The sequence below is a fragment of the Lathamus discolor genome, chromosome 2, assembly GCF_037157495.1.
Source record: "Lathamus discolor isolate bLatDis1 chromosome 2, bLatDis1.hap1, whole genome shotgun sequence".
Classification (NCBI taxonomy): Eukaryota; Metazoa; Chordata; class Aves; order Psittaciformes; family Psittacidae; genus Lathamus; species Lathamus discolor.
The window spans coordinates 64,530,017-64,543,380 of NC_088885.1; the positions used below are offsets into that span (position 1 = coordinate 64,530,017).

Consider the following 13,364-nt stretch of genomic DNA (forward strand, 5'->3'; position numbering starts at 1 on the left):
AGATCATCTAGTTCCAACCCCCCTGCCATGGGCAGGGACATCTCACACAAAACCATCCCACCCCAGGCTTTATCCAACCTGGCCCTGAACACTGCCAGGGATGGAGCATTCACATCCTCCCTGGGCAACCCATTCCAGTGCCTCACCACCTTAACAGTAAAGAATTTCTTCCTTATATCCTTATATGAAAGATCTTCTCTCATCAGTGAACTTATCCAGTTCACTTAATCCCAAATACAGCTCTGAATCAGTCAGGATGGAAGTGTCTCCAGGCACTTCCCAGATATTCATTTCTGTATTTGCATTCTTCTACCTGAAAAGAAACCATCTTCTATACAACAACCCAAAACAGACATAGCTGTCCACATCATCACTTAATTGGTATCAAGTTGAAAGAGGGAGGAATGAAGAAACTACCTTCTGTTTGTCATGACATGTTTCGGTTTTGTTTTCAGTTTGGTTTTTATCCCTTCCCCCCCCCATTTAGTGAAGCAGCAGTGCATGGTGTTCTGCAGCGCAGAAGTGCAGAAACACGTCAGCATTTCTGGGGATCTAAGGACCCTCAGTTATTAACTAAAGCAGCAACTTACAGGAAAATATGCTGATCCTGAAAAAAACAGAAACTCAGGTCATTCTCATTTATACTAACAGATACTTAGGAAAACATATGTTTGATTTACCGGATGAGATTGGTCTTGGTGCAATAGGAATGCTTTAAATATCCTTTTGACTAGTTCAGCTAATATTTCAACAACTTTTTCTTAAGCCACCCTGCTGGTGAAGAACTTACGTGTACACAAAAATTTAAACTTTATTGCCTAAATTCCACAACTGGGGGCAGGGGAGCCTTCAAGTGTCTCTTTGAAACTAATTTATTCTTGGTATAAATACTAACTCCCCTAACACGCACCTTGTAGTAAAAGCAAAAGGAGGAGGGGCACAGAAATCTGCTCTAAGCGTTTTATATTTTTCTAGACTATTTGAAGCACAACTAAAACTATTACTCAGTTCAGTGTAACCGGTTTTTACAATTAGGAATCTGATTATTTCTTTTCAATTATCTGACATTTCAAGAATGACAGATGAGAATAATAATGCAGAAAACATGCAAACTGTGAGACTTTTCTATGACATTAACACCATTTTTTTTTCTCAATTTTCAATGAGAAAAATTTCAACTCACCCCCAAAAATCCAGATTTCTAAACGTATTTGCCATATATACAGGCAAAGGGATACACAGTGCAGTTATTACAGAGATTGTGTAAATTATCATACAAATAAGGACTTTGCAAGCTAAAAGATTAAAACTTCACAGCTTGAAGTTCAGCATAAACATCAGAATTAAACAGTGTTAAGTTCTGAACATAAAGAAGCCATATAAAGAAAGATACTATCACATAGAAAACACTTGAAATAATATTAATAATCTTGGAACATGTTACATAGGATTTTGTGCCACCTACATTACCTGCCAAACACTATCTTAATATTCAACTTTTCAATTATTTTTTGTTGTTGTTTTTTTGTTAAGGTACCTTTGCTTAAGTGACTGGAGCACCTCCCATATGAAGATAGGCTGAGGAAGTTGGGGCTGTTCAGCCTGGAGAAGAGAAGGCTGCGTGGGGACCTCATAGCAGCCTTCCAGTATCTGAAGGGGGCCTATAGGGATGCTGGGGAGGGACTCTTCGTCAGGGACTGTAGTGACAGGACAAGGGGTAACGGGTTAAAACTTAAACAGGGGAAGTTTAGATTGGATATAAGGAGGAAGTTCTTTCCTGTTAGGGTGGTGAGACACTGGAATGGGTTGCCCAGTGAGGTTGTGAGTGCTCCATCCCTGGCGGTGTTCAAGGCCAGGTTGGATGAAGCCTTGGGTGGGATGGTTTAGTGTGAGGTGTCCCTGCCCATGGCAGGTGGGTTGGAACTAGATGATCTTGAGGTCCTTTCCAACCCTAACTATTCTATGATTCTATGGTTTTGCTCTTCTATCATGTACTAATGATCACAGAATGGCGTACTCACCCATATTTTTCCAGTCTTACAAAATCACACAAGGCAATCAGAGCATCATAAAAAGACACCTTTATGTTCTTTGATAGATAATGCAAAATATAGATTTTTTAAGCTCACCCATCTTTTCAAGAAAAAACTACTTTTTGATGAACATTAGGTGAAGTCCAAGAACAAATTCAAGCACAAGCTGTTGCCTAATTCCATTTCGTCTTTTTACACATTCCTTTCCCTGTTAAGACTCCAAAAAAAAAATCTACGTTGACCTAAAAGGGCACAAGAGACACTTTAATCAGACCCTTTGACATCCTGTTTCATTTTTAGTCACATTTAAGAAGTCACACCAACACTAGCAGAAGAGGTGGTTGTTATTAGGCAACTAAATGCTATCAGATTCTGCTTACGAGTAGTAAAGACACTGGCACTTCATTTTAAACACTTAAGTTGCGTAACACTTTAAAATAAGCCATTAAACCCCCCAGAATTATTAGTATGCAAAAGCACAGACATTTCTCATAGTAGCATTCAGTAAAACAGTATATTTTTCCAAGACAATGACTTCTCTAGTGCTTGTCTTGTTTTTCTAGTTTTGGGGGGGTTTTATGTGAAAAGCTGGGACTAAAGGCAACACAACATTAATTGTGAGTATGACAGATGAGGTTGTTTCTCAGTATTTACTGTAATCTGAGAAATGAAGAAAATGTTTCTCAGGATTCTGTCCAGATTTCCCTTAGGAAATACGTATGTGGGCGTTAAAAGATGGGACGCAAATGAATGGCTCTTCTCAACAAGGAGGAATTTATCTCCAACCTCAGAAAGCATACTGATGTCAGAATTATGGATACATGAAATTGCAAGCAACTTCAAAACGATCTCTTGTCATTCAGCCAGACTAGAACATGTAGCTTGTAGTGTGATCCAAAACCACTGCTGTATGTAAGCATGTGCCAAAGAGGCAGGCAGGAAGTCGCCTTACAGTTCCGTGTGCTGACCTGTAATCAGGTTCCAGTATGTTAAAGCTGTCTCATTATCTGAATCAGTCTTCAAAATAATGAGGATTGTAGCATTGAAAGGAATCACCTGAAACTAAAGGAAACTACATACCATAGTTACAAAAAACAAAACCAAGCTTGTTTCCCCTCCACAACCTTTTGCGCACATAACTGAACTTGAACAGTGGGGATTGCATTAAATTCTGGTGCTCTTCCTCTTGGGTTAACAGAGTGACAGAACTGTGCAGTGTGGGAAGCCACCTAGTGACAAAGGAGTACAAATATGCTTGAAGCTGCCCAAAGTTTTAACAAGATGACGCAGCTGGAGCATGTGATTACTGCTGTTTTTCCTCACTGACTTGCAAGTTGTGTGGTGTACTGGAGTTTAGACAATTGCACAGTGATTCCTGGCAACTTTTATGAGTCTTCCTGAATCTTGCAAGAGAAATATCTTGTGAAATATTAAATTTTCTGAAGACCAAAAGGAAATGTATCAAAATGTATAAGAAGAAGGTTTGAAGAACATTTCAAACTCATGATGGCACTATATGCAGAAAACGTTAAAATCTGTGATGCTGGAAGGAAGTAACCCAAGGGAGGCAAATGTGCAAGAATGGAAACAATCAAAGCAAACTGTTTTCTTCTAACTCAATGCAAACATCACTCAGCAGACTCAAAAAAGGAAGCCTTCATGACACACAAAATAGTTATAGACTTTATGTGTACTTAAACAGCATTTCTCATTTCTCAAAAACTGGGAGCTCGAGAAATAGCATGAACAAAAAGTATTGCAGTAAGAATTCAAGACACACAGTGTGTCATAACGATGTTTGCCTATGGCAAAGAACTTTACCAACATGTGTCTTCTGACTCTACTGAAAAACTTCCCCGCATGTGAACAGCATATGACTCGAGTATGCAAAGAGCCAAGCGGATGATGCAGATTAGACACCAATTTACTCTGACATATCATCAAACTGCACCATTTAAGAAACATGCACAAAATTCATCATCATAAGAACAGAGGTATGAAAAATAAGTGCTACAGTACAGTTGGCAGCATTAGCAGATAGTGTGGAATAGCTGTCGTATGTCATTTTCAATATAATAATGCCAATGAAACAACTATTTACTGGAATAATTCTTAGGTGTCATATGTCAGCAAACTTAATGAAGGACTGGCTGAACATTTCCTGGAATAGGACACAATGTATGCTATTCATTAAAAACATGCTTGTTCTAGATCCATTCAAACAGCACTTAACAGCAGCAATGAAAAATACAATCTGAGAAATGAATACTAGTCTTGAAGTCATACTGCAAACGATGTCACAACTGCAGGTATTTGATGTGCCAGTAAGAAAGTCATTTAAAGACCTTTTGAACTTTTAATTCTTTTTTTCCCCTGCTCAAAATTACTCTTAGCAGGGGACATGCTTTAATCTCTGTGGGGAGAGTAAAGAAGCCCAGTTCAGGGTTACTCTGTCATTGAATTAAGGCAGCATCACATCACAGAAATTCAGATGTTGAAGCTAACAGGTTTCCACACATTTGTACTTAAAATCCCATGGACAGAACTGAAGTTCAAAGAAATGAGTTCAAGCATTGACTCTAAAAATGAGGAAGTAGTAGTATCATAAAGAGAGTAACAGTGTCAGAAATCATGAAGTACAAAGCTGAAAGACAACAATCGAAACGTAAGAGAAAGAAATACCTCCTGTCAGGCAAACAATGCAAAGTTTATACCCTGATTATATACCTAATACAGGTATGTCACAAATTTTGTGTATAAATATCTTTCTTTTTGTGAGTGAGTATCACCTTTTTGAATTCAAGGTCATCATCCTTTCAGGTTAGCAGGGTATCAGACATTTCATAGAATCATACAATGGTTTGGCTTGGAAGGAAAAAGCTCATCTAGTTCCAACAACCTGCCATCACATTTAGTACTCAAATATTGTGTAATACAGATCAGCACAAACGGCAGAACTATCATGTGCAACAGTAAACAAAACTGAAGACATCAACAGCTTCCACCTTCCCAGCAGCAGAAGGGAATTTATTATACTAAAATCCAAAGTCCAGAGTTGACCAGACCTAATACTACTGTGGAACGAGAAGAGGACCACAGCCACCTCCACCACTATAGCCAAAGGGGTAACTTCTGCCCTCAGTTGTTGATTTCAGTGAGCAATTCCCGCTAACTGACACCAGAGGCTGGGGGAGTTTGGCACTGGAGTGCAAGTCTACCCTACAGAATCAGCTGTAGCAACCTTTGATGTCTGTGGAAAGACAAAAATCAAGCTACTTCAGAGGGAGGAAACAATTCTTTCCTGGCCCAGTACAACTTGTTTATTTCTTGTTTTCTTGTTATCTTTCTACATAAGCTGCACAAGGAAACTAAGCAGCAAAATGCCGTACTTCTCACCCATTCTGCATGAGGAAGTATAGGTGAGCAAAGTTCCCAGCAACGGGGACACAGAACAAGACACACCGAGAACAGAAATTACTACAAGCACAATAGTTGGTAAGATGAGAATGTAAGCCACACCAATGTGCCACCTTTTTATGATAAATACATTTTTTCCGTATTCTCAGTGAAACTGTTACCAAGCAGCACCTAGAGATTTTGTAGCAGACTGTTATAAATAGTTTTATATTCCCTTCTCCAAATGTGTTATTTTAATTGCAAAAAATTGATGATAACTGAAAAATGTTTCAGTAAGCGTCATCAATATGGTATTTCAATATCTCATTAGGGAATAACAACCTTGGATGTGAGTTACAGTAAGTTGCAGTGGAAAGAGACCTTAGGCAAAACAGTAGACTGTAGTAGCTTTTTGTTGTAAACAACCGTTTCTCTCTTTTCCCCTCTGTTACAGCAGTGTGGTTTCTGCATTTGTTGCAACAGTAGCTTTTTTAATTTTATGATTAAAATGAAAATGCCTTCCATATAGATACGGTCAACTGTACCTTCTATTATTTTCATCACATGAATTATTTTGTGAAGTGTGCCAAAGCAGAACAGATTGATGTCTGCTATGTGCATGATTGAAATACATGCTAAGCATCTAGCATAGTTAGAATCTAAATATATGCACATGCAAATATTGGTTAAAATATAAACAAAAAACCTAATGCAGAGGTTTCCTTTCAAAAACACACTCTCGCTGAAGACTTTCCATCTTCTCTGCTTTCTGATGTACTGACATGATATGGTCTGGCATGTCATTGATGTTTGAGTTAAATCAATATGAAAAATGCCCATTTAAATATTATAAGCTAAGGTAGGACCCAAGTAATTGTATCACTTCATATTTACTGGGGAGTTGGCTCTAAGCATTTATCTTAAATTCCAGTAAAAATAAATACGTTATAATATGTAATTATATAACTATTATAGTCTGAAGAAATGCTACTCTGCATCTCCAAGCATAATATTGAATGAAAAAATCAAAAGATGTATTGATCTTGTATTCTAAAATCAAAATCTTCTTTTAATTGCAGTGTCACTTACATGAGTATCTTGAAAAGTTAAACACGAAAATATAGAAAACCTGTATTTTATTAATGAGCAAACTAAATCAAGTAAAGTGAAAAAATGGAATTCATTCTTGTAAGTATTCGGTCAAAGGTATTTTTACAAAATGTCAGATTTGTAATTCAGACTCATTATTCATTCAAGACAGGGACAGCAGCATCTTAGGAGAAGATGGTAATGTTGAAAACATTGCAGCACAGTTGAATAGACAAAAGCATATAAGCAGTTGCAAAAAAAAAAAAAAACAAGTCTATCACTGTCAAACACTAAATACAATTTTTTGCAGACCAGAAAGATTTCCATTTTCCATTTCTCTCTCTCTCTGTTTTTATCCAGAGAAAACACTGTACTAGGGCATAGACTTGACTGCACATCAAGTAACCACAGAACGCCAAAGAAACAGTGGTGGTTCTGCTGAACTGATGAGATTACTACTGAAACACACCACTAATTGCAGCACAGGAGGGCAGTGGCTTTACAAGCTCTTAGACTTAAGCCACACCATCTTTCCTGAGCAATCAAAGATACTTTGGTATGGTTTCAAGATGGTGCCTCCAGAAGACTCATCCCAGTTACAAAGGAGTCAGAGATCACAAGAACACAACAAAGCTCTTGCAAAGGTGGCCCACAGGCATAGATGCTGTTGCTATATGGCACAAAAAGCTAGAAATCTAAACTCAGCCAGTTCGATTAGTAAAAAATCTGGACAGGCAAGACAGGCCACTGCAAGAGCTCAGGGATTTAACAGTCACAATTCGGGCCTCCTTTTATGGCTTTACCAAACAGCAATTTGCTACAATAATTAGAAAAATTCTACTGCATCCTAGTCGATCTCTATGCCACCTTGCTAAATCACTTTTCAGACAGGCTAGACCATGGGAAGTACCCAGTTAATCAGCACAAAGTGCTGCTTTATAATCCATGTCTACCTTGTTTATGACCAGGCTTCCCTTTCTTGCAGGGAGCTCCACAGTGCCAAATAATAGTATGGATCTGCAGTCACACTGTCATAAACAAGCCTCATGTGAATGTGGAAAATAGTATAACACAAGGGTAAGAGCAGACTTTTGGAGAAGAGACACTCTGAAATGGTACAGCAGGAACAGAATATTGCGGGGTCAGCCCTACAAGCCCAAGTCATTGTAGCCATTCATCATCTCGGTGATACAGATGGACAAGAGACAATGAGGTGAAACAAAACCAAAAAAGGCAGACCCTAAACTTCATCAGACCAGTCTCCCAACTCTGTGTCCAACACAGTTCAGTCCTATGTCATGTACCCCTGGGCCTTTGCTTCTGCACCTGAGCCTGGTTAACACTTGACTCACTGTAGTAGTCAGATTAATAACTAGATGCATTAATTCACTGACAAACAGTACTAGCACCCAACAACCTCAATATCTCTCCCTGGAGTATCTTATGCTAGCAAAGGAATAAATACTGTTCTAACTGGACTCTACACATCTGCCAGCGTACTGGCATCAGATGATTACAAAGCAATGATTATTCTTCCATCAGAGGAGGCAGAGCCACATGCTCCTCTTCCTGATCCTTCTGTTTGTAAACCCTCATTTCTGAGATGATTCCACTGCCTCCTTACCTATTGCCATATGGGGAAAGCGACTGATGTCTTGATCATGAGTCATCTCAACCAATTGCCGCAATCGGACAGAATATGACCTGTTTTTAATACTGAAAGTAGCCCAAAATATGTGCCGACTCAACAAAGATTCCCTATAGCAAAACGAATCCATGCATGCCATCAAAGACTTTCCAGACCTCTTACCAGCATTACTTTACCTCGGGATTTTTTGTAACGTAACACCTCACAGGTATCTAGTTATTAACCACCAAAAGTAAGGACAGAACCACCGAGGGCTGTAAAGCGTTAAACAGTGAAATAGTTAACTAAATCAAGTATTTCAGATATCCACATTAAAAAAGCTGTACAATGGAAAGCATTTAATTGAAGTTTATGCCCTAGTTTTTTGGCACAATTAAAAAAAAAATCATATATACCTTCATGGACATACAGTACCAGGGTATATTTGATCCTAAACAAATGTTGAAATGCTATACACAGAAAGACTATTATCTGACCTTATATAAAACTAAAACACAACTCTTAGAGCAAATTCAATCCTCATACTCCCCAATTCATCATAAAATTGAAAATACTGCTTGCAACAGAAAATGATGAAATAATATTAACCTTTCGCAATTCATAACCAGGGAAATATTCCTGCCTGAGAACATCAAGACTGACAATAGTAACTCTATAGCTTATTTTTCAACGATGAATGCTTGGTTACTTGAGTCATAAAACAAAACAAGTACTGTAAGTAAAACTACTTTTTCTTCTGCTAGATTTGGATCAACCAGAAGCTTAGAAACATTCTGAGCAACCACCACTACAGAACTTCAAAGCACAGCCTAAAAAGCTTGACAAAATCAGCAAGAAGCATGAAGGACTTCTAAAGAAAGCCCTGAGCACTGCTATCCATGTTTTCCCTCAGCATAAAGTTTGCTAGCAAGGACTGTCCCATGACCAAAAAGTCTGCATTTCTTCGCCACTGACAGTACTAAGTTTGAACTGCTATGCCTTAATCAGTATTCATGACTCAGAAGTAGATCTGAAAATCTTTGAGATAAAGCAACATACTGATCTTCTGTAAGATACTCTAGCACTGCCGGAATAGCCTACTGGGCTTGGCTAGGTGGGTAATTTTAATTTACTTTTAATTTTCATATGTTTTTAAAAGCCCTTCTCCCAAAAGAAAATATATGCAGATGTGCAGATTGAGAAGAGGACGGTGCTTCCACTGACCTAGAGTTTTTTCAGTAAGACTGTGGCTTTGTACTCCCTCAGAACTACACTCAAATCCAAATGTTCAGTTTGCTGGGCTGAATCTTAAACATCTCCCTGCCCTCTGAGTAGCTTAAAAAGGGAATCTATAAAAGTAACAAAAGAATGAGACTATATTGAATTTTTACAGTGTCTTCAGATGAGGGAGAACAACAGGAAAACTTGAACAGAGACTTGGCCCTTTGGGTATGTTCATATTGCAAATTTAACAATGGTTACACCAGATCATAGCTGCCAGGACAGCCTAATGCAAGCATGCGCATCAGCAGTAGAATAACCTACCTGCTCCAGAAGGAAAGAGGGGCAGAAACTTCAGAAAGAGTATACAAAGCACTTCAATGAACCTACATGCAAACCCACCCAACAGTAAGTTCTACTGTGGGCTCATATTCAGCTCATACTACACTCCTCTCATGCTTTCCAAGCATCTAAACAAAAGTGCAAAATAATAGCGTAAAATAATAATCGTGTTTGAAATGTATGTGAGTGGCAGCACGTTGGATATAAAGGAGCTCAGGCCATGCCAACACCACATACAGGTCAGTATGTAAGAGTACAAGTAGTACATGATACAGAATTACTCAATTAAAAGGTGGAAGACCAAGTCTCAATCCTATTAATGAGCTAAGTAGCTACACAGGTTATGAAACTGACGCTAATAACAATTAGATCACAAGGAGAAAAGATTTTTCCCTAGACTAAAATGAAGCTATAACAAAAAAAATGGATTAGGAAACATTTCTCTGTCTTCCTTCAAACTAACAGAATAATCACATTAGGAGATTAGTGAACAAAGTCATGCCTTTTCTCTAAACAGCATTTGACACGCTATTCTACTACTATTACCACGCTTGTTCCAGTATGATGACCTGTACGATACCTGCTTAGGACAAATAAAAGTGAAAGAGATTGAACCAACTGCCCTTAATTCAAAGTAGAAAGTTATTCTGGAGGACACAAGCAAATCACTGTTTCTAACTTGAGATCCACTAATATCACTGCAGAACTTGCTAGATACTAAGACAACTATCCAAGCTCTGTTAGAATCACCGAATTATATTAACTGCCTATTCCACAGAAAAAAAAAAACCATGAATAATTGATTTTGAAAATATTGAGGAACGTTTTCTAAGTTATAACAGAGAAAGCAAACAATATGGGAAGAAAGGGTCACTTACTCCATCAACCTTGTATGAGATACTAGGATGGTACAGATTCCTTATGTATTTGGCACATGGAAAAAATTAAGATGCGTTAACATATCTTTGTGTGCCATAGAAGGCTGGCAAGTCTCTTGTGACCCCTTTCTGGTACTCACCATGGTCTCTGCTAACATACTTGGAAGCTCTAAATATTTTGCTTCTGGGATGGAAGGTTTTCTCTAGAGTCAGTCTATTGATAGAAACTGCTAACTGCCATGGTAAAATAAAGAGATGAAGATAGCTTGGATTTCTAAATGAGAAAACAGAAAACCTCAGAGCAGCCAGAATTAACAGTAGAAATAAAACCTGTCCATTACTTCTGAAATAAAATAAAAGCCCAACAGTAAACAAGATCCAGGTAGCTATAAGGGAACAGCAACACCTTTTTATGGCTGCCACTAATGTGCTACTGTGTGAAAACTCTGAGCTGACTCACAATGTACAGAAGCAGCACTTCACAACTATCCCATACATTGTAGGGTTTCATTTTGGTTTAGTATGATGATTATTATTATCATTATTGGCTGTATACTGTAGTGGAGACACAAATGTTTGTCCCTTGATAAGACAGACTCGGTTCATGCAAAGGAACAGCTGAGGAGGCTCATGTACAGCAGCGGTCTGGGGAAAACACACACAAGGGAAGATGCGCATGTGTAGGCATGCATTCGTACACAGGCAAGTAAAAAAAATAAATCACAGTTATACAAAAACAGAACCCTACAGGACAGGAAGTTTTCTCCTTAGGTTTTGAGAGCAGAAGGAATCAATAACAAGAAACCTCAAGTCAAAATTACTGAAGAGAATTTGACACCCTCTTGAGTTAAGAAACAAATCTTATTCCAGTGTTGCATTTCAACTGCACCCAGATTCTCAAGCTCAGTTGTATAAAAACGAGAGCTATTTTAACAATCCGCTTAAGACTCCCGAAAATAAACTGGTCCTACTGAATTCTCAGAAGAATACTTCCTGCTAGCAGGTGTCTATGTACATAAAGGTATTCGTACTACAGGACAGGAAAAGGGGTCAGCATGAGCCATCAAAACACTTTGGGGCTAAGGGATATACGTGTTCCCACAAAGCTTTTTCTTCCCCCACAGAATTACAGAAGAGGCCAAGAGTTTATTAAGATCCCACGTGTATACGGTAATATGTCACCACCTGTCACTGCTCTGTGGGTACCATCAGGCCCTAATTGACCTGACCAGCCTCAGTGGCTCTCTCCACAAGCCTCCTCTGGGCCATGAGCCCCAGTTAAGCTCAGGCCTGTGCCTCCAGTCCTGGTGTAAGCTTAAAAACCATGCCTGCCTCCAGCCCTGTGCTCATCTCCAGGATGGATCTCAGACTTGTGTTATACCCTGCCTGTGCTGGTGGCCCTCCCTCAAGAGCAGCACAGGTAGGGCTGCTCCTGGACACTATCACACACAGCACCAGACAACTCTATTTCCAAAGAGGAAATCACTATTTTAAACAAATTATTTCCTACTATTTCAAGACCTTCTAGTCTCATCCAAATTCACCTCTCAATAAAAAGCACTGTACCAAAACCTAACCTTCAACGATTTCTCCCGTCTTTACAAAGAGAAACCAGCTCAGATCAAACGCAGTATTGTACTAAAAACCGTCATAGCCACACTTACTAAGGCAAAGCTGATGAAACAAACACAGCCAAGTCACAATGAGCAACATGTACTGTCTTGTTCTTCACCAATTGTACTTTCATATTTTCAGAAACTGTTGAGAACTGCTGCTTTTCTAAAGAGACACTTTATTTTTCAAACCCAAAGCAGTAACCAAAAAAAGTAATCTGCAATGCACAGGTGGAGGGGGGCTGGGGAGGGGAGGGGAAGGGAAGGACAGGAAACACAAACTTATTTCAAGGGAGACAGGATTCCCTGAGCATGCAATATAACGTAGAACGGGATGTTAGTTAATTTAAATGTCTTATACAACTGACTCGTTTGAGATTTCAGAATACTCTGGTCTTATCAAATCATATTTGACTTTATTGTTTGTGAAGTAAACATATTTTTGTGGTTTCTATTTTTTTTTTTTTAATCATCCTATGGCATAAAATACATTCTATTGACCTGAGAACAGCCATAAATAAGCAAAGTAATTAGTGTTTGCAAATTATCAGGTTACAAATAAAAGGTTTTCCAAAGGTAACATCTTAGGGAGATGTTAATTGTCTGCAGTTTAATCAACATTGGAAATGATTTTTTAAAACCCCGTATGAAAATACATACGTTCAAAATAGATTAATAGATTACCATCTCCAATGCGCTACTACAAGTCAAAAGACATGTAAATAATACCATGGCTCAATTAGTTTACATCTTGACAATGGTTACAACTAGAAAGATATTGGAACATCAGATTGTCAAAAATGCTAATGGAAAAGAAAAAATTATACCATGGAAAAGAACACTTTCCTAATGGTGAAAAGGATTTTGTTCACATGGGCACAAACAAGACAAACAGCAAAGCCAATAAGGGGGAAAAAGACAGAACACCTGAAGTAATTGCACGAGAAAAGCTTATGTCCAGACTTAAAAAACAATAAAAATAAAAAAATCTTTAATGAAACTGCAGTTTCAACTCAGCAAGATGACAAAATGTCACCCACATGTTTACCTGAAGTCAGAGGAAGAAAAAGCAACCACACTAAGCCCTGAACTAATATTCTGACCTAAATAGCACATTAGTTTTTACAGCAAATTATGAAGGCAGGATTGATTACTTAAAGTCAAG

The 13,364-nt window shown here is 38.4% G+C and overlaps 1 protein-coding gene across 6 annotated transcripts in view; it reads right to left on the minus strand.

The window, feature by feature from the left end:
- Positions 1–13,364, minus strand: part of CDKAL1 (CDK5 regulatory subunit associated protein 1 like 1) — a 394,159-nt gene that overhangs the window by 239,858 nt on the left and 140,937 nt on the right. The window lies entirely within an intron of this gene.